The 23,231-nt window shown below is 38.3% G+C and overlaps 1 long non-coding RNA gene across 1 annotated transcript in view; it reads left to right on the forward strand.

Annotated features, from left to right (window-relative positions):
• The window catches only part of LOC105482835 (uncharacterized), a 326,837-nt gene that overhangs the window by 44,978 nt on the left and 258,628 nt on the right, over positions 1-23,231 (forward strand). Inside the window, exon 3 of the long non-coding RNA XR_987916.2 lies at positions 10,458-10,586. This is a non-coding gene — a long non-coding RNA (uncharacterized lncRNA). The remainder of the gene's footprint in view (positions 1-10,457; positions 10,587-23,231) is intronic.

Consider the following 23,231-nt stretch of genomic DNA (forward strand, 5'->3'; position numbering starts at 1 on the left):
TGCTTTAGAAGCATTGATTAATTTCTTTTTAGTTTTTAATATCATTTTTGAAAAGCCTGACTACCATTTGATTTCCTAACTTTTTATTAAACTTTTTATTAAACTTTTTTTCACTCTTTGGAAGCTTTATAAACCATTTTTAATCCAAATACAGTGACAACTTCATGACGATGTGTCTTTGTTTTCATTTTTTCTCATTTATTATGGCAATTCTTTTAAATACAGAGTGTTATATTCTTAAGGTCTGAGATGCTTTCTTGTATTATTTCTTTGGCAATTTTTTCTCCACCCTCTTCTTCTTCTTTTTTTTTTCTTTCTGGAACTTTTAGTCAAACATTCATCAGAGTGTTGTACATTCTTTTGTTTGATTCTACTTTCAGAGGGATTTCACCAACTTTATTTTCCCATCCTTTCACTAATTTAGAAAACATTTCTGCTATCAAATTTTAATTTTATGAATTTTTTGTGATATTTAAGTGCTCTTTATAAAATATAGTCATGTGTCAATTAATGATGGGGATACGTTCTTAGCAATGTGTTGTTAGGTTATTTTTAAAAACTAAATATATTTTATAAATATAAATATATTAAATTTCTAAATGCAGTTTAAAATTTCTACCTGTTTAAAAAATCAGTTTAGCTGAGTACAGTGGCTCATGCCTGTAATCTCAGCACTTTGAGAGCCTAAGTCTGGAGGATTGCTTGAGGCCAGGAGTTTAAGACCAGCGTGGGCAACATAGTGGGACCTCTGTCTTTACAAAAAATGAAAAATAGAAAATGTTAGCTGGGTGTGGTGGTGCATCCCTTTAATCCTAGCTACTCAAGAGTCTGAGGTGGGAGGATCACTTTAGCTCAGGAGTTCAAGGTTACAATGAGTTATGGTCATGCCACTGCATTCCAGCCTGGGTGACAGAGCAAGACCCTGTCTCAAAACAAAAACAAAACAAGTTTGTAATTAAGACAGTGTAAGGCAAATTTAATTTAGTGTTTACAAGTGAAGTTGACCACTCACTGAAAGATAATGCTTTTATATACTATTTCCTATATTTATAAATAGATGAATAAGGCTGTAAGTTGAATTTAAAGGCTTCAGGAAATCTAGGTTTTAAAATTTGTGATTTTATTTTTATTTTTTTATTTTTGAGATACAGTCTCATTCTGTTGCCCAGGTTGGAAGGCAGTAGCATAATCACAGCTCATTGCAGGCTTGATCTCTTGGGCTCGTGATCCTTCCGCATCAGCCTCCCCAGTAGCTGGGACTGCAGGTATGTGCCACAACACCTGGCTGATTTTTTTTTGTTCGTTTTTTACAGAGATGAGATCTCATCATGTTGCCCAGGCTGGTCTCAAACTCCTGGCCTCAAGTGATCCTCTCACCTCAGCCTTCCAAAGTGCTGGGACTACAGGCACGAGACATTGCATCCAGAAATGTGTGACTTTAAAGCTTAACATTTTAAATTAAAGTATTAAAAATTTTAATATAAAAAAGTTATTAAAAATATTTTTCAGTACCAAGAAACCATCCTAAGATATAAAACACCACTCACATTAACACTCGGTATTTCTCAATTAAACTTGCAGCAAATGCCCTGTTTTCAGGCCCACTCCTAAGCCTGCTTTCTTGATAAGGGGTTTTGCAGTATGGCTTCTAGAGTTCTGAAGTGTGGTTTGATTTTGCAGGCATGACCCCATATAAGCACTTGATATTTATCTTTTTCAGCTTTGATAATTCCCCCACTTCACATCTTCTAAAAATTTGTTTTGATTGTTGTTATCTCTTCTTCTGCAATCTTTGTCTCTGTGAGTTTGGACTGTTTAATGTGTGCCATTTGAGTGAGGCTTCAGGATAGAGTAGAGATAAATGTATGTGCTCCATCTTCCAGGTTTACCTGAAATTCAGTATATCTTTTCTATTACTTTTATTTTCAGTCTTTGCATGTAATTTTGGTTTAGCTGTTCACTACAAATAGCTAATGCTGAGTTCAGGTGGATTAAAAACAACAACGAAACTGTAAGGCATAGATTTGAGAATCTTTGCTTTAATAGGCTGAGGCGGGCAGATCATGAGGTCAGGAGATCAAAGCCATCCTGGCCAACATGGTGAACCCCATCTCTAGTAAAATACAACCTAATGTAAATGACTAGTTAATGGGTGCAGCATACCAATATGACACATGTATACACATGTAACAAATCTGCACGTTGTGCACATGTACCTTAGAACTTAAAGTATAATAATAAAAAAATTAACTGGGTATGATGGCGTGCGCCTGTAGTCTCACCTACTTGGGAGGCTGAGACAGGAGAATCAGTTGAACCCAGGAGGCGGAGGTTACAGTGAGTCAAGATTACTGCTACTGCAGTCCAGCCTGGTGACAAAGCGAGACTCCATCTCGAAAAGAAAAAAAGGAAAGTTGAACACATCCCATTGTTTGTGACAACTGATGTTTGCTTATTTCCCTGATAACTTATAGTGAGTTCTATTTGTTATGTTTTTAAAAAAAATCTAGGCCGGGCGCGGTGGCTCACGCCTGTAATCCCAGCACTTTGGCAGGCCGAGGCGGGCAGATCACAAGGTCAGCAGATCGAGACCATCCTGTGAATGATGAAACCCCGTCTTTACTAAAAAAATACAAAAAATTAGCTGGGCGTGGTGGCGGGCGCCTGTAGTCCCAGCTACTTGGAAGCCTGAGGCAGGAGAATGGCCTGAACGCAGGAGGTGGAGCTTGCAGTGAGCGGAGATCACACCACTGCACTCCAGCCTGGGAGGCTAAGCGAGACTCCATCTCAAAAAAAAAAAAAAAAACTGGTTTTGGAGTCATATGTATTTTTCTTTTCCTAGTAGTTACTCATATTTTAAGCAATAACACTTAAACTTATATTTTTAAAAGTTAGTGTTGAGAAAATTTCAATATCTAGAACCTATCACCATGCCCACATGACTTTTCTCCCCTTAAGATTCCCCCCCACTTACCATCATCCATGTTTTGTTTAGAATAATCTGAATTTTACCTCTAGAGTGTTATGTAAACAAAATTATGGTTATACTTTATTAGGAATTAGTATTATTGATATTACTTATGCTTAACCATAACTTTTACTGCTTTCTTTATCACTGTTTTTATGTTCTTTGTTGAATTCATTTTTATTTTAATGGTTATTCTCACATAATTTTTTTCAGAAAAGGTTTATTGTGGTAAATGTTCTGAGCCTTGCACGTGAATATGTCTTTATATTGCTCCTAAATGTGCATGATAGTTTTGACTGGGTTTTACATTAAAAGCAACTTTCTTTCAAAACTTTAAAGATATTGTTCCATTATCATGTTGTCCAGAGTTTTGGCTAAGAAATCTGATGCTAATTTAAATTTTGCTTTTGTGTTTCGTCTTTTACAACCTTAAAGATTTTGTTTTGAGTTCAGAAAATTTTACTAAGCTGTATCAAAAAATGGCTTTTTGTTTGTTTAATTCTTTCTACATGGCACTTGGTAGACTCATTCAGTTTGAAGATTAGAATCTTGCTTTAGCTTAGCATAGATACTTTTTCCTTCCTTCCTTCCTTCCTTCCTTCCTTCCTTCCTTCCTTCCTTCCTTCCTTCCTTCCTTCCTCCCTTCCTCCCTCCCTCCCTCCCTTCCTCCCTTCCTCCTTCCTTTCCTCCCTCCCTTCCTTCCATTTTCTTTTTTGAGATAGTCTCAAAAAAAAAAAAAGATAGTCTCTCTCTCTCTCTGTTTCTCTCTCTCTCTCTGTTTCTCTCTCTCTCTCTCTGTGTTTCTCTCTCTCTCTCTCTCTCTTTCTCTCCCTCTCTTTCTCTCTCTCTGTTGACCAGGCTGGAATGCAGCGGCATCATTATGGCTCACTGCAGCCTCAACTTCCTGGGCTCAAGTGATCCTCCCATCTCAGCCTCCTGAGTAGCTGGGACTACAGACGAATGCCATTATGCCTTGCTAATTTTTGTATTTTTTGTAGAGACTGTGTCTTGCCATGTTGCCCAGGCTGGTTTTCAAATCCTGGGCTCAAGCACTCAAGCAATCTGCCTGTCTTGGCCTCCCAAAGTGTTGGGATCACAGGAGTGAGCCACCATGCCCTATTCTCTCTATTATTTCTTTATTTACCTCCCTCTGTTTTCTCCATTTTTTTTTTCTTTTTCTAACCCCTACTATGAAGATGTGATAGAGCTTCTGGTTCTATCCTCCATGCCTTCTAAATTCAGATTATTCTAAATATGTATTAAATGCTTGCTTGAGGCTTATTTTCTTTTGTAAAAAAATATATTGGTGCCTTTCATGCTGAGCCTTTTCTTGAATATTTGGTGATTCTTTTAAATGTGCTTATATACGCAGAAGACAGTTGTAATTTAACAGCCGGGTGAAAATCCCTTTTTGCCTGTCAGTGAATACCTCGTCTGATCATACAAACTTTGTCTATATTAATTTTCTATTGCTTCTGTTAACAAATTACCACAAACTAAAAACAACACAGATTTGCTATCCTGCAGTTCTGAGGGTAGAAATCCAAGAGGGTTCTAAAATGGGGCTAACATCAAGGTGTCAGCACCATCCTCTGGAGGCTCCAGGGGAGACTTTGTTCCTTGCCTTTTCCAGCTTCTGAGGCTTCCCACATTCCTTGGCTTGTGACTCCCTCCATCTTCAAACAGCAGTCACTGCTTCATACCTTCTGGGATTCTGATTCTCCTACCTTCCTCTTTCATGAGGACCCCTGTGATTATATTGGACCCTTAAGATCTTTCACTTAATCACATGTACAAAGTCTCTTTTTCCATGTAAAGTAAGAGTCACAGTTTCTGGGGATTAGGGCTGAATACCTTTGGGAAGCCATTTTTCTGCCTAGTGCCCCCTGGCTAGGATGGCTGTAATAGTGTTCCTTGTCCCCTACTGTAGCCTTTAAATGACCTGGGGACCCTTCTATTTCTGCACCTGGCACTTAATCCAGGAATCTCTCCTGTCAGAATTCTCAATTTAAGAAAATCTGTTCTCATGGCTCTATTCTGGGGGCAAATTTTGGAGTTAGAAGACCCAGGAACAGGGTTGTCTGTCTGTTTGTTTGGGCTGTTGATTAGTTGTGTTACCTACTGCTCAAGCTCTTCTTTTGCAGTTGGCTTTCTATGCTTCTAATCTTTGCAGGTCTTCTGTTTGTTGGGTCAGAGAGATGGCATGTGAGGGTCAGCTCTTCATGCTTGATGACATACTTGAAAGTCAACCCCTAGATGCCTACTTCTCCTTGACCCTTGCTCTCCCAATATTTTCCTACTGATAAGATATAAAGAAGAATGATGCAAAAACAGACTTGTAATAAACATTTAGGTTACCTGTAATATAGGAAGATGAAGAAATGAAATCTGTTTTATGACAACCCTTTAGTACTCAGGCGATACTCTCTGTCGGGACATCTGCCTGGAGTGAGGGAACCAGGGAGTCCAATCACAGGCTGCATTAAAAGGGCATCTTAACATGACGCTCTGAAAATATGTGTTTTGGGAGCTGCAAAGTCTTGGTACCTGTTACCATTCTGCCAAGAACAGCTATTGTGGCTGGAATAAACCCATTTTCAAACTTGCTAATGCTATAAGGCTTCTGTGTCTCATTGCTTGGGATTCAAATGTTGCCTATACTATTCACATGACAGGTAGACCATATTTGGAACTGTTCCTGTGGCAGTGTAAACAAGGTCAAATAGTAGAGAAGCCTAAATCTGTTGTCTCTGTCAGCCTTTTCTCATTGGCTGTATATGCTCTGGAAATGCCTCCTTGTTTTAATCTGCAGGTGGTACATCTCCCCTGCTTTCAGCAATGCAATAGATTTTTTAAAAATATTGATTCTGTAATTTGTAGATTTTGGGGAGGGAGAACAGGTAAACATGTCATTTGTTAGCCAATAGAAATAGAAATAGGAATATTCAGCCCATTTTTCTAGAAAAGTGAGCGTAGTTTGAAGTTAGGTAATGTGATGCCTCCAGCTTTGTTCTTTTTGCTTAGGATTGTCTTGGCTAAACGGGCTCGTTTTTGGTTCCATATGAAATTTACAGTAGTTTTTTCCAATTCTGTGAAGAAAGTCAATGGTAGCTTGATGGGGATAGCATTGAATCTGTAAATCACTTTGGGCAGTATGGCCATTTTCATGATATTGATTCTTCCTATCCATGAGCATGGAACGTTTTTCCAATTGTTTATGTTCTCTCCTATTTCCTTGAGCAGTGGTTTATAGTTCTCCTTGAGGAGATCTTTCACATCCCTTGTAAATTGTATTCCGAGGTATTTCATTCTTTTTGTAGGAATTGTGAATGGGAGTTCACTCATAATTTGGCTTTCTGTTTGTCTATTATTGGTGTATAGAAATGCTTGTGATTTTTGCACATCGATTTTGTATCGTGAGGCTACAGTAACCAAAACAGCATAGTACTGGTACCAAAACAGATAGATAGACCAATGAAACAGAACAGAGTCCTCAGAAAGAACGCCACACATCTACGACCATCTGGTCTTTGACAAACCTGACACAAACAAGCAATGGGGAAAGGATTCCCTATTTTTTTTTTTTTTTTTTGAGACAGAGTCTCGCTCTGTTGCCCAGGCTGGAGTGCAGTGGCGTGATCTCGGATTCGCGCCGTTCTCCTGACTCAACCTCCTGAGTAGCCGGGACTACAGGCGCCCACCACTATGCCCGACTACTTTTTTGAATTTTTAGTAGAGATGGGGTTTCACCATGTTAGCCAAGATGGTCTCAATCTCCTGACCTCATGATCCACCAGCCTCAGCCTCCCAAAGTGCTGGGATTATAGGCGTGAGCCACCACACCTGGCAGGATTCCCTATTTAATAAATGATGTTGGGAAAGCTGGCTAGCCTTATGCAGAAAATTGAATCTGGACCCCTTCCTTACATCTTATACAAAAATTAACTCAAGATGGATTAAAGACTTAAGCACAAGACCTAAAATCATAAAAACCCTAGAGGAAAACCTAGGCAATACCATTCAGGACAGAGGCATGGACAAAGACTTCATGACTAAAACACCAGTAGCAATGGCAATAAAAGCCAAAATTGACAAATGGGATCTAATTAAACTAAAGAGCTTCTGCACAGCAGAAGAAACTATCATCAGAGTGAACAGGCAACCTACAGAATGGGAGAAAATTTTTGCAATCTACCCATCTGACAAAGGGCTAACATCCAGAATCTACAAAGAACTTAAATTTACAAGAAAAAACAAACAACCACATCAAAAAGTTGGCAAAGTATATGAACAGACCCTTCTTAAAAGAAGACATTTATGTGGCCAACAAACATGTGAAAAAAAGTTCATCATCACTGGTCATTAGAGAAATGCAAATCACAACCACAATGAGATACGATCTGACGCCAGTTAGAATGGCAATCATGAAAAAGTCAGGAAACAACAGATGCTGGAGAGGATGTGGAGAGATAGGAATGCTTTTACACTGTTGGTGAGAGTGTAGGAGTGTAAATTAGTTCAACCATTATGGAAGACAGTGTGGTGATTTCTCAAGGATCTAGAACCAGAAATATCATTTGACCCAGTAATCCTATTACTGGATATATACCCAAAGGATTATAAATCATTCTACTATAAAAGCACATGCACATGTATGTTTATTGCAGCAATGTTCACAATGGCTAAGACTTGGAACCAATCCAAATGCCCATCAATGATAGACTGGATAAAGAAAATGTGGCACATATACACCATGGAATACTATGCAGTATAAAAAATGATGAGTTCATGTCCTTTGCAGGGACATGGATGAAGCTGGAATCCATCATTCTTAGCAAACTATCACAAGAACAGAAGACCAAACACTGCATGTTCTCACTCATAAGTGGGAGCTGAACAACGAGAACACATAGACACAGAGAGGCGAACATCACACACTGGGGCCTATCGGGGGTGGTGGGGCTAGGGAAGGGATAGCATTAGGAGAAATACCTAATGTAGATGACAGGTTGATGGGTGCAGCAAACCACCATGGCACGTGTATACCTATGTAACAAACCTGCACATTCTGCACATGTATCCCAGAACTTAAAGTATAATTTAAAAAAATGTTAAAAAAGTGAGCATAGGTATGTATAAGAGCTGTTGAAAGTCATAAACATACAGCAGTCAATATCATGCCCGCTCAGCTCCCTGGGCTTGTCAAAGAAACACATATGAGTTCTTTTGCAGCATTTGGATCATTGAAGAAATGCCATAAGCTTTAAACATGTAATTGTTACTGCCATCTTTGAGAAGGAAAACAGGAAAGAAAGTTATGACAATTGTGTCGTGTTTGTTCTTTTAGCAACAGTTACTTGACCAAAATTTTCCTGAGTGATGTATGTAGCAAATGCCTCTGGCACCGGTGTCATATCTCCTCAGCCCACCTCTGTTTTTAGCTGTAGCTGCACTGGACAGTTCCATACAAGTTCAGACTCACCTTGTGCTGACAATGCCACACTTCGCATGTATGCTGTGTGTCTTCCTGCTTTCTTCCCCAGGGCTTTCTTCAATGCCACAAAAGCCTGCACAATCCCCATGCAAGTGCAGCCCAACGGGGTGGGAGTCTTAATGCCTTCAAGGTCAACCCACAACCAATGTAGGACAGAACCCATTGGACAAATGCTCCAGCCCACTGTCCTTTGGGTGACCACTTCTTTGGGGGGGCATTATGCATGCTTTTCAAGAGTTCCACACCAAATCAAATCCCTGTTTGCTCACAGTGGTGACCTTGGTAATACATCTTTATTTTGTTTTTCCTTCTCTCTTCTTTCACTCTCCTGACTCCCCCCAACGCCTGCTTTCTGGAACCACCTCCCCAGTAGATCATCTGTACCCAAGACTTTGTCTCAGGCTTTGCTTTTGACAGAACCCAAACTAAGACAATGTCATTAAATGTCTACTCAAGAATTTTTATGAAGCTTTAAATAAGATTGAAGTGCTTTACAGCTTGCCTTAGCTATAAGGGAGATGTAGAAAAAAAATGGGAAATATCACTGGGAATCTTAATGTTTTCTTGACCTTCAGCAACATAATCACATATGAAAGCATAACTGTTGAGTAATTCTTCTAGTTCCTCAGCATCCTGGGGCTGCAGTCGTGTAGATCAGAGGAGGAATGAGGAAAATAGCTGTTTATTATTGCATGCCTTCTCTAGGGGCTCCTTTATGTGCTACATTTAACCCACTGACTAACTCTTAAAGATGAACATTAGAATCCCCATTTCACACAAGTAAGAGGTAAAACAATAATATAATTTGCCCAAGGCGGAAATAACCAGCTAATGGCTGATACCAATTACTGGTCATTACAGTTCGCTGGTAGTAATTTTAAATGAATAATGTATATAATCAATTTATTTCATGTTTACCTTTTTATTTTAAACTTTATTTAAAAATTTTTATTCGGCCGGGCGCGGTGGCTCAAGCCTGTAATCCCAGCACTTTGGGAGGCTGAGACGGGCAGATCACGAGGTCAGGAGATCGAAACCATCCTGGTTAACACGGTGAAACCCCGTCTCTACTAAAAAATACAAAAAACTAGCCAGGCGAAGTGGTGGGCGACTGTAGTCCCAGCTACTCGGGAGGCTGAGGCAGAATGGTGTAAACCCGGGAGGCGGAGCTTGCAGTGAGCTGAGATCAGGCCGCTGCACTCTAGCCTGGGCGACAGAGCGAGACTCCATCTCAAAAAAAAAAAAAAAAAAACAAGAAAAAGAAAAAAATTTTTTTTTTATTCAAGGTAGTATATACACATTGTACAAAATTCTAAGTTGCAAGAAGGTATGCAGTGAAAGGCATATCTCTCTCTTCTGCCTTTGCTCTAGGCCTTTTAAGGATATATCTACTTTTATCAGTTTCTTGTATGTTCTTCCAGAGATGTGCTGTATGTATATGGGTTATTTTATTTTATTTTATTTTATTTTATTTTATTTTATTTGAGACAGAGTCTTCCTCTGTTGCCCAGGCTGGAGTGCAGTGGTGTGATCTCAGCTCACTGCAATCTCTGCCTCTTGGGTTAATCAATTCTCCTTCCTTAGCCTCCCAAGTAGCTGGGACTACAGGCATGCGCCACCATGCCCTGCCAATTTTTGTATTCTTAGTAGGGACAGGGTTTCCCTATGTTGGCCAGGCTGGTCTCGAACTTCTCACCTCAGGTGATCTGCCCTCCTCAGCCTCCCAAAGCCCAGGGATTGCAGGTGTGAGCCACTGCGCCAGGTCGATTATTTTATTTTTATTTTTACATATAACATGCACATTGCTCTTTGCTTTGCTATGCTATTTTCACATAAAATATGTTAGAGACCTTTACAATTGATTCACAAAGAACTGACTTATTATTTTTAGCTGTTGTATAATAGTCCATTGTATGGATGTGTTCTCTATAACCTACAATAATCTGTTAAATTTTATCATATAAAACCTTAACACTTTTTTTTTTTTTGAGACAGAATCTCACTCTGTTGCCCAGGCTGGAATGCAGTGACACAATCTTGTCTTCCACAGTCTTCACCACAATCTTTGTCTCCTGGGTTCAAGCAATTCTCCTGCCTCAGCCTCCTGAGTAACTGGGACCACAGGTATGCACCACCATGCCTGGCTAATTTTTGTATTTTTATTAGAGATGGAGTTTCGCCATGTTGGCCAGGCTGGTCTCGAACTCCTGACCTCAGGTGATCTGCCCCCCCCTTGGTCTCCCAAAGTGCTGAAATTACAGGTGTGAGCCACCCTGCCTGGCCTCTTAACACTTTTTGATACTGGTTGAACCAATCATTTAAAAATTCTTAGTGGAACAAATTATAACATAAAAATAAGAAAATGTTTTAAGAAACCAATAATAAGCGATTGTGTTATCTCTTTGTACATAGGAAGCTTTGAATTGTACAGAATTTTTCTGTACTTAAAAATTTTTATTATGAGCATTGAATATTGTCAATTATATACTAGGATAGAGATACTAGAAAAATAAATCCCATGTACAGATTAAGTACATTCAGTAAATATGAAGATTTAGTAATTTTCTCTTTATGTATCTTTTTATAAGTTTTATTTTCTTTTGTTGGTGCATTTTAAATAAAAACTTAATGTATTTTTCACTCCTATGTACTTTTTGATATGCATTTCTTTGTGTGTGTGTGTGCACATATGTTTATGATAAGAACACTTGGCATAAGATCTACCCTCTTAGCAAATTTTTAACTCTACAATATGGCATTGTTAACTATAGGCAGTAGGCTGTACAGTATAACTCTAGAACTTACTCATCTTGCATACCGGAAATTTTGTACCCTTTGACCAATACCTCCCCATATCACCTTTTCCCCAGCCCCTGACATACACCCTTCTATGTTCTGCTCCTATGAGTTTGACTGTTTTAGATTTCTCATGTAAGTGGAATCATGCAGCATTTGCCATTGTGTCTAGCTTATTTCACTTAGCATGGTATCCTCCTGATTTATCCGTATTGTTGCAAATGGCAGGATTTTTTTTCTTTTTTAAGATTTCCATTTTGTGTGTGTTTGTGTGTATATACGCCACAATTTCTTTATCCATTCATTTATTAATGGACTTTTAGATTGCTGCCATATTTTCACTGTTGTGAATAATACTCTAATGAACACAGCAGTGCAGATATCTCTTCAAAATTCTGATTTTAATTCCTTTGGACATATATCCCGAAATGGGATTGCTGGATCCTATAGGGTAGTTCTATTTTTAACTTTCTGAGGAATCTCCATACTGTTTTCCATAGTGGATGCACTAATTTACATTCCCACCAACAGTGTACCCTTTCCTCTACATCTTTGTCAACTATTGTTATCTCTTGCCTTTTTGATAGTAGCCATTCTAATAGGTGTGAGGTGATAGCTCATTGTGACTTTGATTTGCATTTTCATGATGATTAGTGATATTGGACTTTTTTATATATCCATTGGCCATTTATATGTCTTCTTTGGAGAAATATCTATTGAGGTCCTTTATTCATTTTTAATTGGGTTATTATTATTATGATACTGAGTTATAGAAATTCCTTATATATTCTGGATATTAGTTATTTATCATTTAAGTGGTTTTCAAATATTTTTTGCCATATTGTAGGTTACCTTTTCATTTCATTGATTGTTTCCTTTGCTGTGCAGAAGCTTTTTAGTTTGATGCAATACCACTTGTTTATTATTGCTTTTGGTGTCATATCCAAGAAGCCATTGCCCAGATCATTGTCAAGAAGCTTATTTCCTATGTTTTCTTCCAGGAATTTTATGATTTCAGGTCTTAGATTTGTTTTTAATCCATTTTTGTGCATGGTGTAAGCTAAGAGCCCAATTGTACTCTTTTGCATGTGGATATCCAGTTCTTCCAATAACATTATTGAAGAGACTATTTTTTTCCTGCATGTTATTGGCACCCATGTCAAATACCATATGATCATATATGTGTAGGCATATTTTGGGGCTCTCTATTCTGTTCTATTGATCTATATGTCTGTTTATATTCCAGTACCACACTGTTTTAATTACTGTAGATTTGTAATATGTTTTGAAATCAGGAAATATATCTCCAATTTGGTTCTTTTTGCTGAAAATTGCTTTGGCTCTTCAGAGTGTTTTGTGTACTTTTTTTATTTCTATAAAAAATGCCCTTAGTTTTTTGACAAGATTTGCATTGGATCTGTAGATCACTTGGATAGTATGGACTTTATAACCATATTAATTCTTTTATTTTTAAATTCATTTTAACAATATTAATCCCTCTGACCCAATAAATATTAAGGCTGAATAATATTTCATTATTTCAGTATACACTTTGAAAATGATTATAGACACACACACACACACACACAAACACACACCACAGTTTTATTCATTCATCCATTTATGGACTTTTAGATTGCTTTTAGAATGCAGGATGTCATTCCATTTATTTCTTAGTTTCAATTTTCTTCATCAATGTTCCACAGATTCTGATGTACAAGTCTTTCAACTTGGTTAAGATTATTCCTAAATACTTCATTCTTTTTGATGCTATTGTAAATGGGATTGGTTTCCTAAATGTTCTTTTTGGATAGTTTGTTTTTAGTGTATAGACATGCAACTGATTTTTGTATGTTGATTTTTGTATCTTGTAACATTACTGAATTACTTTCTTAGTTCTAACAGATTTTATTGTGGGGCTTTTAGAGTTTTATACATACGAGACCATGTCATCTACAAACAGATAATTTAACTCTTTCTTCTCTGATTTGGATGCTTTTTATTTCTTTTTCTTGCCTAATGGCTCTGGCTAGGACTTCTGGGAGTATGTTGAATAGAAATGATGAGACTGGGCATCCTTGCTTTGTTGTGGATCTTAAGGAAAAGTTTTCACGAACTGTGTAGAATCTAATTCTCTTCAATTAGATATCTTTCTGTCTCTCTTTGTTCTGTCTCTCTGTCTGTGTCTATCTGTCTCTCCCCTTCCTCTAATATCAGTCTTTAAAAATTATGCCAAGTGTAGTCTCGAAATTCTACTGATTGAATTTAAAACTTGTTGTCAGTGTCAATTTAATTCAATTTCTATTGGTTTAGATGGTTTTTCAGAAGCAGGCATCAATTTCAGAAACTTGTTTTCTTCATTAAGATGTGTAAGACAAATGTATAGGCTATGGATTTTTTTTTCAGATAGTATAAGAAAATTTGAAAAGTGTACATTAGATAAATCCAAATGTTTATTCCTATTCGTAAAGCCCCTCTAAAACTTTATAGAGCATGCCTACTTCTATGATTGAAGGAAGATTCTAATGGAACTATGAAACTGTCATTTGCAAAAGTCTAATTTTTCATATTATTTTTTACTTTATTCTGTGTTTTGGACCTATTAACCAATAACCTGGAATAACCTCAGTAACCCAAGCTCAATTTGTAAAAAGCTGTTCATTAATGTTTTCCATAGACACATACATTTGTATTTTTAAATTAAACTTTTAATGTTGAGATAACTGTAGGTTCACATGCAGTTTTAAGAAATAATACAAAGAGGCTGGGCATGGTGCCTCACACCAGTAATCCCAGTACTTTGGGAGGCTGAGGCTGGCAGATCATTTGAGGTCAGGAGTTCAAAACCAGCCTGGCCAACATGGTGAAACCCCATCTCTACTAAAAATACAAAAATTTGCCAGGTGTGGTGGCATGCTTCTGTAGTCCCACCTACTTGGGAGGCTGAGGTGGAAGAATCACTTGAACCTGGGAGGTGGAGGTTTGGAGGTTGCAGTGAGCCGAGATTGCACTACCGCACTCTAACCTGGGCAACAGAGGGAGACTCTGTCTCAAAAAAAAAAAAAAAAAAAAAAAGGCAAAAAGAAAGAAATAATGCAAAGAGGTCCCATATACTCGTTACCGACTTTCTCCCAATGGTAAGCCCTTATGAACTTATAGTACAACATCACAACTAGAACATTGACAATGTTTTGGTACCAGTACCATGCTGTTTTGGTTACTGTAGCTTTGTAGTATAGTTTGAAGTCAGGTAACATGATGCCTCAAGCTTTGTTCTTCTGGCGTCGGATTGACTTGGCAATGCGGGCTCTTTTTTGGTTCCATGTGAACTTTAAAGTAGTTTTTCCTTACATGCCTTGTAAGTTGGATTCCTAGGTATTTTATTCTCTTTGAAGCAATTGTGAATGGGAGTTCACTCATGATTTGGCTCTCTATTTGTCTGTTATTGGTGTATAAGAATGCTTGTGTTTTTGCACATTGATTTTGTATCCTGTGACTTTGCTGAAATTGCTTATCAGCTTAAGGAGATTTTGGGCTGGGACGATGGGGTTTTCTAAATATACAATCATGTAATCTACAAACAGGGACAATTTGACTTCCTCTTTTCCTAATTGAATACCCTTTATTTCTTTCTCCTGCCTGATTGCCCTAGCCAGAACTTCCAACACTATATTGGATAGGAGTGGTGAGAGAGGGCATCATTGTCTTGTGCCAGTTTTCAAAGGGAATGCTTCCAGTTTTTGCCCATTCAGTATGATATTGGCTGTGGGTTTGTCATAAATAGCTCTTATTATTTTGAGATACGTTCCATCAATACCGAATTTATTGAGAGTTTGTAGCATGAAGGGCAGTTGAATTTTGTCAAAGCCCTTTTCTGCATCTATTGAGATAATCATGTGGTTTTTGTCTTTGGTTCTGTTTATATGCTGGATTATGTTTATTGATTTGCATATGTTGAACCAGCCTTGCATCCCAGGGATGAAGCCCACTTAATCATAGTGGATAAGCTTTTTGATGTGCTGCTGGATTCAGTTTGCCAGTATTTTATTGAGGATTTTTGCATCAATGTTCATCAGGGATATTGGTGTAAAATTCTCTTTTTTTGCTGTGTCTCTGCCAGGCTTTGGTATCAGGATGATGTTGGCCTCATAAAATGAATTGGGGAGGATTCCTTCTTTTTCAATTGATTGGAATAGTTTCAGAAGGAATGGTACCAGCTCCTCCTTGTACCTCTGGTAGATGTGGCTGTGAATCCATCTGGTCCTGGACTTCTTTTGGTTGGTAGGCTATTAATTACTGCCTCAATTTCAGAGCCTGTTATTGGTCTATTCAGGGATTCGACTTCTTCCTGGTTTACACTTGGCAGAGTATATGTGTACAGGGATTTATCCATTTCTTCTAGATTTTCTAGTTTATTCACATAGAGGTGTTTATAGTATTCTCTGATGGTAGTTTGTATTTCTGTGGGGTTGGTGGTAATATCGCCTTTATCATTTTTTATTGCATCTATTTGATTCTTCTCTCTTTTCTTCTTTATTAGTCTTGCTAACAGTCTGTCAATTTTGTTGATCTTTTCAAAAAACCAGCTCCTGGTTTCATTGATTTTTTTTTTTTGAAGGTTTTTTTGTGTCTCTGTCTCCTTTAGTTCTGCTCTGATCTTAGTTATTTCTTGTCTTCTGCTACCTTTTGAATGTGTTTGCTCTTGCTTCTCTAGTTCTTTTAATTATGATGTTAGGGTGTCAATTTTAGATCTTTCCTGCTTTCTTTTGTGGGCGTTTAGTGCTATAAATTTCCCTCTACACACTGCTTTAAATGTGTCCCAGAGATTCTGGTATGTTGTGTCTTTGTTCTCATTGGTTTCAAAGAACATCTTTATTTCTGCTTTCATTTTGTTATGTACCCAGTAGTCATTCAGGAGCAGATTGTTCAGTTTCCATGTCGTTGAGCAGTTTTGAGTGAGTTTCTTAATCCTGAGTTCTAATTTGATTGCACTGTGGTCTGAGAGACAATTTGTTATAATTTCTGTTCTTTTACATTTGCTGAGGAGTGCTTTACTTCTAACTATGTGGTCAATTTTGGAATAAGTGCGATGTGGTGCTGAGAAGAATGTATATGACTTGGGTGGAAAGTTCTGTAGATGTCTATTAGGTGTGCTTGGTGCAGAGTTGAGTTCAATTCCTGGATATCCTTGTTAACTTTCTGTCTCATTGATCTGTTTAATGTTGACAGTGGGGTGTTAAAGTCTCCCATTATTATTGTGTGGGAGTCTAAGTCTGTTTGTAAGTCTCTAAGGACTTGCTTTATGAATCTGGGTGCTCCTCTATTGGGTGCATATATATTTAGGATAGTTAGCCCTTCTTGTTGAATTGATCCCTTTACCATTATGTAATGTTCTTCTTTGTCTTTTTTTGATCTTTGTTGGTTTAAAGTCTGTTTTATCAGAGACTAGGATTGCAACCCCTGCCTTTTTTTGTTTTCCATTTGCTTGGTAGATCTCCCTCCATCCCTTTATTTTGAGCCTATGTGTGTCTCTGCACGTGAGATGGGTCTCCTGAAAATAGCACACTGATGGGTCTTGACTCTTTAACTGATTTGCCAGTCTGTGTCTTTTAATTGGAGGATTTAGCCCATTTACATTTAAGGTTAATATTGTTATGTGTGAATTTGATGCTATCATTATGATGTTAGCTGATTATTTTGCTTGTTAGTTGATGCAGTTTCTTCCTAGCATCGATGGTCTTTACATTTTGGCATATTTTTGCAGTGTCTTGTACCAGTTGTTTCTTTCCATGTTTAGTGCTTCCTTCAGGAGCTCTTGTACAGCAGGCCTGGTGGTGACAAAATCTCTCAGCATTTGCTTGTCTGTAAAGGATTTTATTTCTCCTTTACTTATGAAAGTTAGTTTGGCTGGATATGAAATTCTGGGTTGAAAATTCTTTTCTTTAAGAATATTGACTATTGGCCCCCACTGTCTTCTAGCTTGTAGAGTTTCTGCCAAGAAATCCGCTGTTAGTCTGATTGGCTTCCCTTTGTGGGTAACCCGACCTTTCTCTCTGGCTTACCTTAACATTTTTTCTTTCATTTCAACTTTGGTGAATCTGACAATTATGTGTCTTGGAGTTGCTCTTCTCGAGGAGTATCTTTGTGGTGTTCTCTGTATTTCCTGAATTTGAATGTTGGCCTGCCTTGCTAGGTTGGGGAAGTTCTCCTGGATAATATCCTGCAGAGTGCATTCCAACTTGGTTCCATTCTCCCCGTCACTTTCAGGTATACCAATCAGATTTGGTTTTTTCACATAGTCCCTTATTTCTTGGAGGCTTTGTTCATTTCTTTCTACTCTTTTTTCTCTAAACTTCTCTTCTCACTTCATTTCATTCATTTGATCTTCAATCACTGATACCTTTTCTTCCAGTTAATTGAATCAGTTACCGAAGCTTATGCATTTGTCATGTGGTTCTCGTGGCATGGTTTTCAGCTCCATCTGGTCATTTAATGACTTTTCTACATTGGTTATTCTAGTTAGTCATTCATCTAATCTTTTTTCAAGGTTTTTAGCTTCTTTGCAATGGGTTCGAACTTCCTCCTTTAGCTTGGAGAAGTTTGATCGTCTGAAGCCTTCTTCCCTCACCTCATCAAAGTCATTCTCCATCCAGCTTTGTTCCATTGCTGGCGAGGAGCTGCGTTCCTTTGGAGGGGGAGAGGCACTCGGATTTTTAGAATTTTCAGCTTTTCTGCTCTGTTTTTTTCCCCATGTTTGTGGTTTTATCTACCTTTGGTCTTTGATTATGGTGATGTACAGATGGGGTTTTGGTGTGGATGTTCTTTCTGTTTGTTAGTTTTCCTTCTAACAGTCAGGACCCTCAACTGCAGGTCTGTCGGAGTTTGCTGGAGGTCCACTCCAGACCCTGTTTGCCTGGGTATCAGTAGCAGAGGCTGCAGAAGAGTGAATATTGCTGAACAACAAATGTTGCTGCCCAATCGTTCCTCTGGAAGCTTCGTCTCAGAGGGGTACCTGGCCGTGTGAGGTGTCAGTCTACCCCTGCTGGGATGTGCCTCCCAGTTAGGCTACTTGGGGATCAGGGACCCACTTGAGGAGGCAGTCTGTCCGTTCTGAGATCTCAAACTCCATGCTGGTAGAACCACTACTCTCTTCAAAGCTGTCAGATGGGGACATTTAAATCTGCAGAGGTTTCTGCTGCCTTTTGTTTGGCTATTCCCTGCCCCCATAGGTGGAGTCTACAGAGGCAAGCAGGCCTCCTTGAGCTGCAGTGGGCTCCACCGAGTTCGAACTTCCCTGCTGCTTTGTTTCCCTACTCGAGCCTCAGCAATGGTGGGCATCCCTCACCCTGCCTCTCTGCCACCTTGCAGTTAGATCTCAGACTGCTGTGCTACCAATGAGGGAGGCTCTGTGGGTGTGGGACCCTCTAAGCCAGGGGTTGGATATAATCTCCTGGTGTGCCATTTGCTAAAACCCTTGGAAAAGCACAGTATTAGAGTGGGAGTAACCTGGTTTTCCAGGTGCTGTGTGGTCACGGTTTCCCTTGGCTAGGAAAGGGAATTCCCTTACCCTTTGCACTTCCCGGGTGAGGTGATGCCTCCCCCTGCTTTGGCTCTCGCTTGGTGGGCTGTACCCACTGTCCTGCACCCACTGTCCGACACACCCTAGTGAGATGAACCTGGTACCTCAGTTGGAAATGCAGAAATCACCCATCTTCTGTGTTGCTCACACTGGGAGCTGTAGCCTGGAGCTGTTCCTATTTGGCTATCTTGCAACCCCTACCGCATTGTTTGATTTTTCATGTGTTAAACTAACCTTGCATTTCTGGAATGAATTCTATTTGGTCATACTCTATTATGTAAAAAGATATACTGCTAGATTTGATTTGCCAATATTTTGTGAGGATTTTTGTGTCTAAGTTTATGAAAGATAATGGTTTGCTGTAATGCCTTTGTCTGGTTTTGGTATCAGGGTAGTGAGCTGGCCTTAATAAGCCAGAAAATGTTCATTCTTCTTCTATTATTTTTTTAAAGAATTTGTGTAGAACTGGTATTTTTGAGACTTTTTTCTTCCTTAAAAGTTTGAGAGACTTGTCCAGTAAAGCTATCTGCCTTGTAATTTTTTTTTAATTGGAAAGTTTATACCACAAATCTATTTTCTTTCATAGAAATAGAAATATTCAGATTTTTTCTTCTTGAGTAAGCTTTGTTTGTATCTTTTAAAGAATTTGTTTATTTAATCTAGTTCATTCAATATATAGCATGAACTTATTTGTAATATTCACTTTTTGCTCTTTTAATGATGTATGAACTGTAGTAATGTCTATCTTTCATTTATGATACTAGTAGTTTGCATATTCTCTCTTTTTTGTCTTAATCAATTTGGCTGGAAGTTTGCCAATTTTATTAATCTATTCAAAGAACTAGCTTTTTGTTTCAGTGTTTTAATTTTTTTTCTGTTCTCAAATTCATTGATAGCTGCTCTTATTTTTATTATTTCTTTTCTCCTGCTTGTTTTGGGCTTAATTTATACTTTTTTTTTTTTTTTTTTTTTTAGATTTTAAGCAGAAGCCTAGATTATTGATTTGAGAAAATTTTTCTTTTATAATAAAAGCATTTAATGCTATGTATTTCTTTTCATGCATTGTTTTAACCATATTTCCCTAATTTTTCTTATGTTGTTTTTATTTTCATTTAATTAAAACTATTTTTTAAAATTACCCTTATGACTTTTTAAAACCAATATGGTATTCAGAAGTGCACTGATTTCTAATATTTGGGATAACTTTTCAGATGTGTTTTTGGTTTTGATTTTCAGTTTAATTTTGTCATTGCCAGAGAACATACTGTGATGGTCAATAGAGTCAAATTAGGTGTCAACTTGACTGGATTGAGGGTTGCCTAGATGGCTGATGAAGCATTGTTCTTGGGTATGTCTGTGAGAGTGTTTTCAAAGAAGATTGACATTTCAGTCAGTGGACTGGGAGAGGCAGACCCACCCTCAATGTAGGTAGGCACCATTCAATTGGCTGCCAGAACAGCTAGAACAAGCTGACACCTAACTTGACTAGATTGACCATTACACTATATACTTAATTATAAGTTCTCAATTCTTTACTAATATTTTAAATTTAGACTGTCAATTATCTTGTAGAGCTATTACAAATGAGATAAATATCTTTTACACTTACCTTTATTTTAATTATTCTGGAGATTTAATTTTATTGTGTAAATACAAATTTCTTTTTGATACATATTCTTTGTTACTGAAGACATGAAACAAATCTTTTTGTAGTGCATGTCTGCTGGTAATGAATTCTCTCAGCTTTTGTTAGAAAGATATTTTTACTGGGTATAGAATTCTGAGGAGATAGATGAAAAATTTTTTTCCTTTTTAGCAGTTTAAAGATGTCACTTCATTGTCTTCTGGGTTGTATTATTATGACAAATAGTTTGCTACAATGTATATTTTTTTCTTAAGTTTGACATGTGTCATTTTTATCTAGCTTTCTCTTGCCTTCAAGATTCTATCTTTATCTTTGGTTTCTGGAAGTTTGAATATGACACACTTGAAGCAAGTGTGTGTGTGTGTGTGTGCAACTGTGGTTGTTTTTAGTATTCACCTTTTTTGTGTTTCTTTGATCTCTGATTTGCTGTTTTGTTTTGTTTTGTTTTGGAAAAATTCTTTACTGTTATCTTGTCTTATCTTTTTTTTTTTTTTTGACAGGGTCTCACTCTGTCACCCAGCCTGGAGTGCAGTGCAGTGGTACAATCACGGTTCACTACACTGTCAACCACAGGCTCAGGCGGTCCTCCCACCGCAACTTGCTGGGTAGCTGGGACTACAGTTGTGTGCCACCACACCCAGCTAATATTTTGTATTTTTTTGTAGAAATGGGGTTTTACCATGTTGCCCAGGCTGGTCTCCAAGTCCTGAGCTCAAACGATCCACCTGCTTTGGCCTCCCAGAGTGCTTGGATTACAGGTGTGAGCCACCATGTCTGGGTCTGTCATTATCTTCTCAAATATCTCTCTAGCTTGTTCTATTCCTCTTTTTATCCTGGTATATTAGACTATTTGATATTGTTCCACAACTCTTGGCTACTTGTCTGTAATATTCACATTTTCTCCTCTGGATGTTTAAGTTTGGGTACTTTTCATGGGCTTGTCCTCAAGTTCACTGTTTCTTCCCTTAGCTGTGTTGATTCTGTTGATGAGCCTGTAGAAAACATACTTCATCCTTAATACTGGGTTTTTATATGTCTTTTTCTTTTCCTTTCTTAAAGAAATTTGAGACAATGTCTCACTCTGTCACCTGGGCTGAAGTACAATGGTGGGATCACAGCTCACTGCAGCCCTGACCTCCTGGGCTCAAGTGATTCTCCTACTTCAGCCTCCTAAGTAGCTGGGACCACAGGTGTGTGCTACCACACCTGTCTAATTTTTGTATTTTTTATAAAGACAAGGTTTTTCCATGTTGCCCAGGCTGCTCTCAAATTCCTGGGCCCAAGCTACCCACCCACCTCGACCTCCCAAAGTGCTGGGACTAGAGGTATGAACCAGTGCCCAGTCCAGGTTTTTATATTTCTAATATTTCCATTTCTCACTTTTATTTGTAGATTCCAACTCTTGCTGAAAATAGACACATGCATGTTGTTGGCTTTTTCAGTGAAGCTTTTAACATATTAATCATGGTCTGATAGTTTCAACATCTGGGTCTGGCTTAGTTGATTGCTTTGTCTCTTGGCAGTGTTTTATTTATTTATTTTTAATCCCTCCCCCTCTTTTTTAGTGTGTCTTGAAATTTTTGATTGAATGTTGGAAATCATAGCTACGACAGAAAGATTGGCATAAACAGTATGTATGCCTGGTAACTGGCAAACCTCTTTTAACTCTAGGTCATTAGTATGTGTGAGGGGGATATGGGTAGGGAAGTTGAATAAATATAATCAGCAGTTGAGCTGAGTTTAGGTTTGGTTGTCTCTACAGTTAACTTCAGTACACCACTGGCTTCAGATTCTTTAGGGTTACCTTGTGCTTAAGGTGGTACCTAAATTACTGAAGGATTTTGCCAGTGTTCATGTTTTACTCTCAGTTTTTGTTTTTTTCTGTGCACTTGTGCCTCATAGGTGGTCTCTCTCTGTGCTTATGTCCCTCCTCAGTGGTGATACATTGTTTCTGCATGTTACTTGGGGCTTGCTGACTTGATGGTAGGAGCTGGGGGTTTTCTAGTATCCTGATTCATTCCTAGTCTTAGGCAGGCCCTGTATTCTTGAGTCTTGGAGATGGAGTTTTCTCTACGATCTTGCCACTTTTTCCCATCACAGCTGAACTCTACCTCGTTACGTGGCAAGTCCTATGCAGAAAAGCATTTCTTTCCTCTTGCCCAGTGACAGGAGAGCTCTGAAGATCTGGGCCAAGAATATTTCTTACCTCTTCCCCAAAGGTAGAGTATTTTTCTTCATTGGTTTATTAGTTTGTTTTTTTGCCCTTCCTTTAGCTACAGTGGGTCTATACATTTGTCATCAGTGTGCCAGTGTTTGCTGCCCTTACCCCAGCTGCTTAGATTTTGATCTATAGGGAAGCCAGGGTGGAGCAGGGCTTTGTGCCTTTCCTTCAGTGGCAGCACTTCCTTTCCTCTCAGTCTATATCACTGAAGGAAACTTTTTCTGTTCTCCTGCCCTGGCCTTAACCTGGCTTGTGCACATAATGAAGGCTGAAGGCAAAGAGCCTGTGAGAGTGTGTGAACTCTGTCTCCGAAGCTCTCAGGGGTTCTACACACTCACACTAGTGTATAGTTAGTCTAACAATTTGTTAAAAATTTTGATTGAATTCTTCTTATCTTCTTGTATCTTCTTTTCCTCTTGTGTTCTGCCACAGGTGAGCCACATTTGTGTTTTTGTCTCTTTAGAAAGGATTTTTTTTTTTCTGATATTTCAGGCTACTTGGTTGCTCTGTGATTTTACCTCTTTGATA

The sequence above is a fragment of the Macaca nemestrina genome, chromosome 1 (assembly GCF_043159975.1).
Source record: "Macaca nemestrina isolate mMacNem1 chromosome 1, mMacNem.hap1, whole genome shotgun sequence".
Classification (NCBI taxonomy): domain Eukaryota; kingdom Metazoa; phylum Chordata; class Mammalia; order Primates; family Cercopithecidae; genus Macaca; species Macaca nemestrina.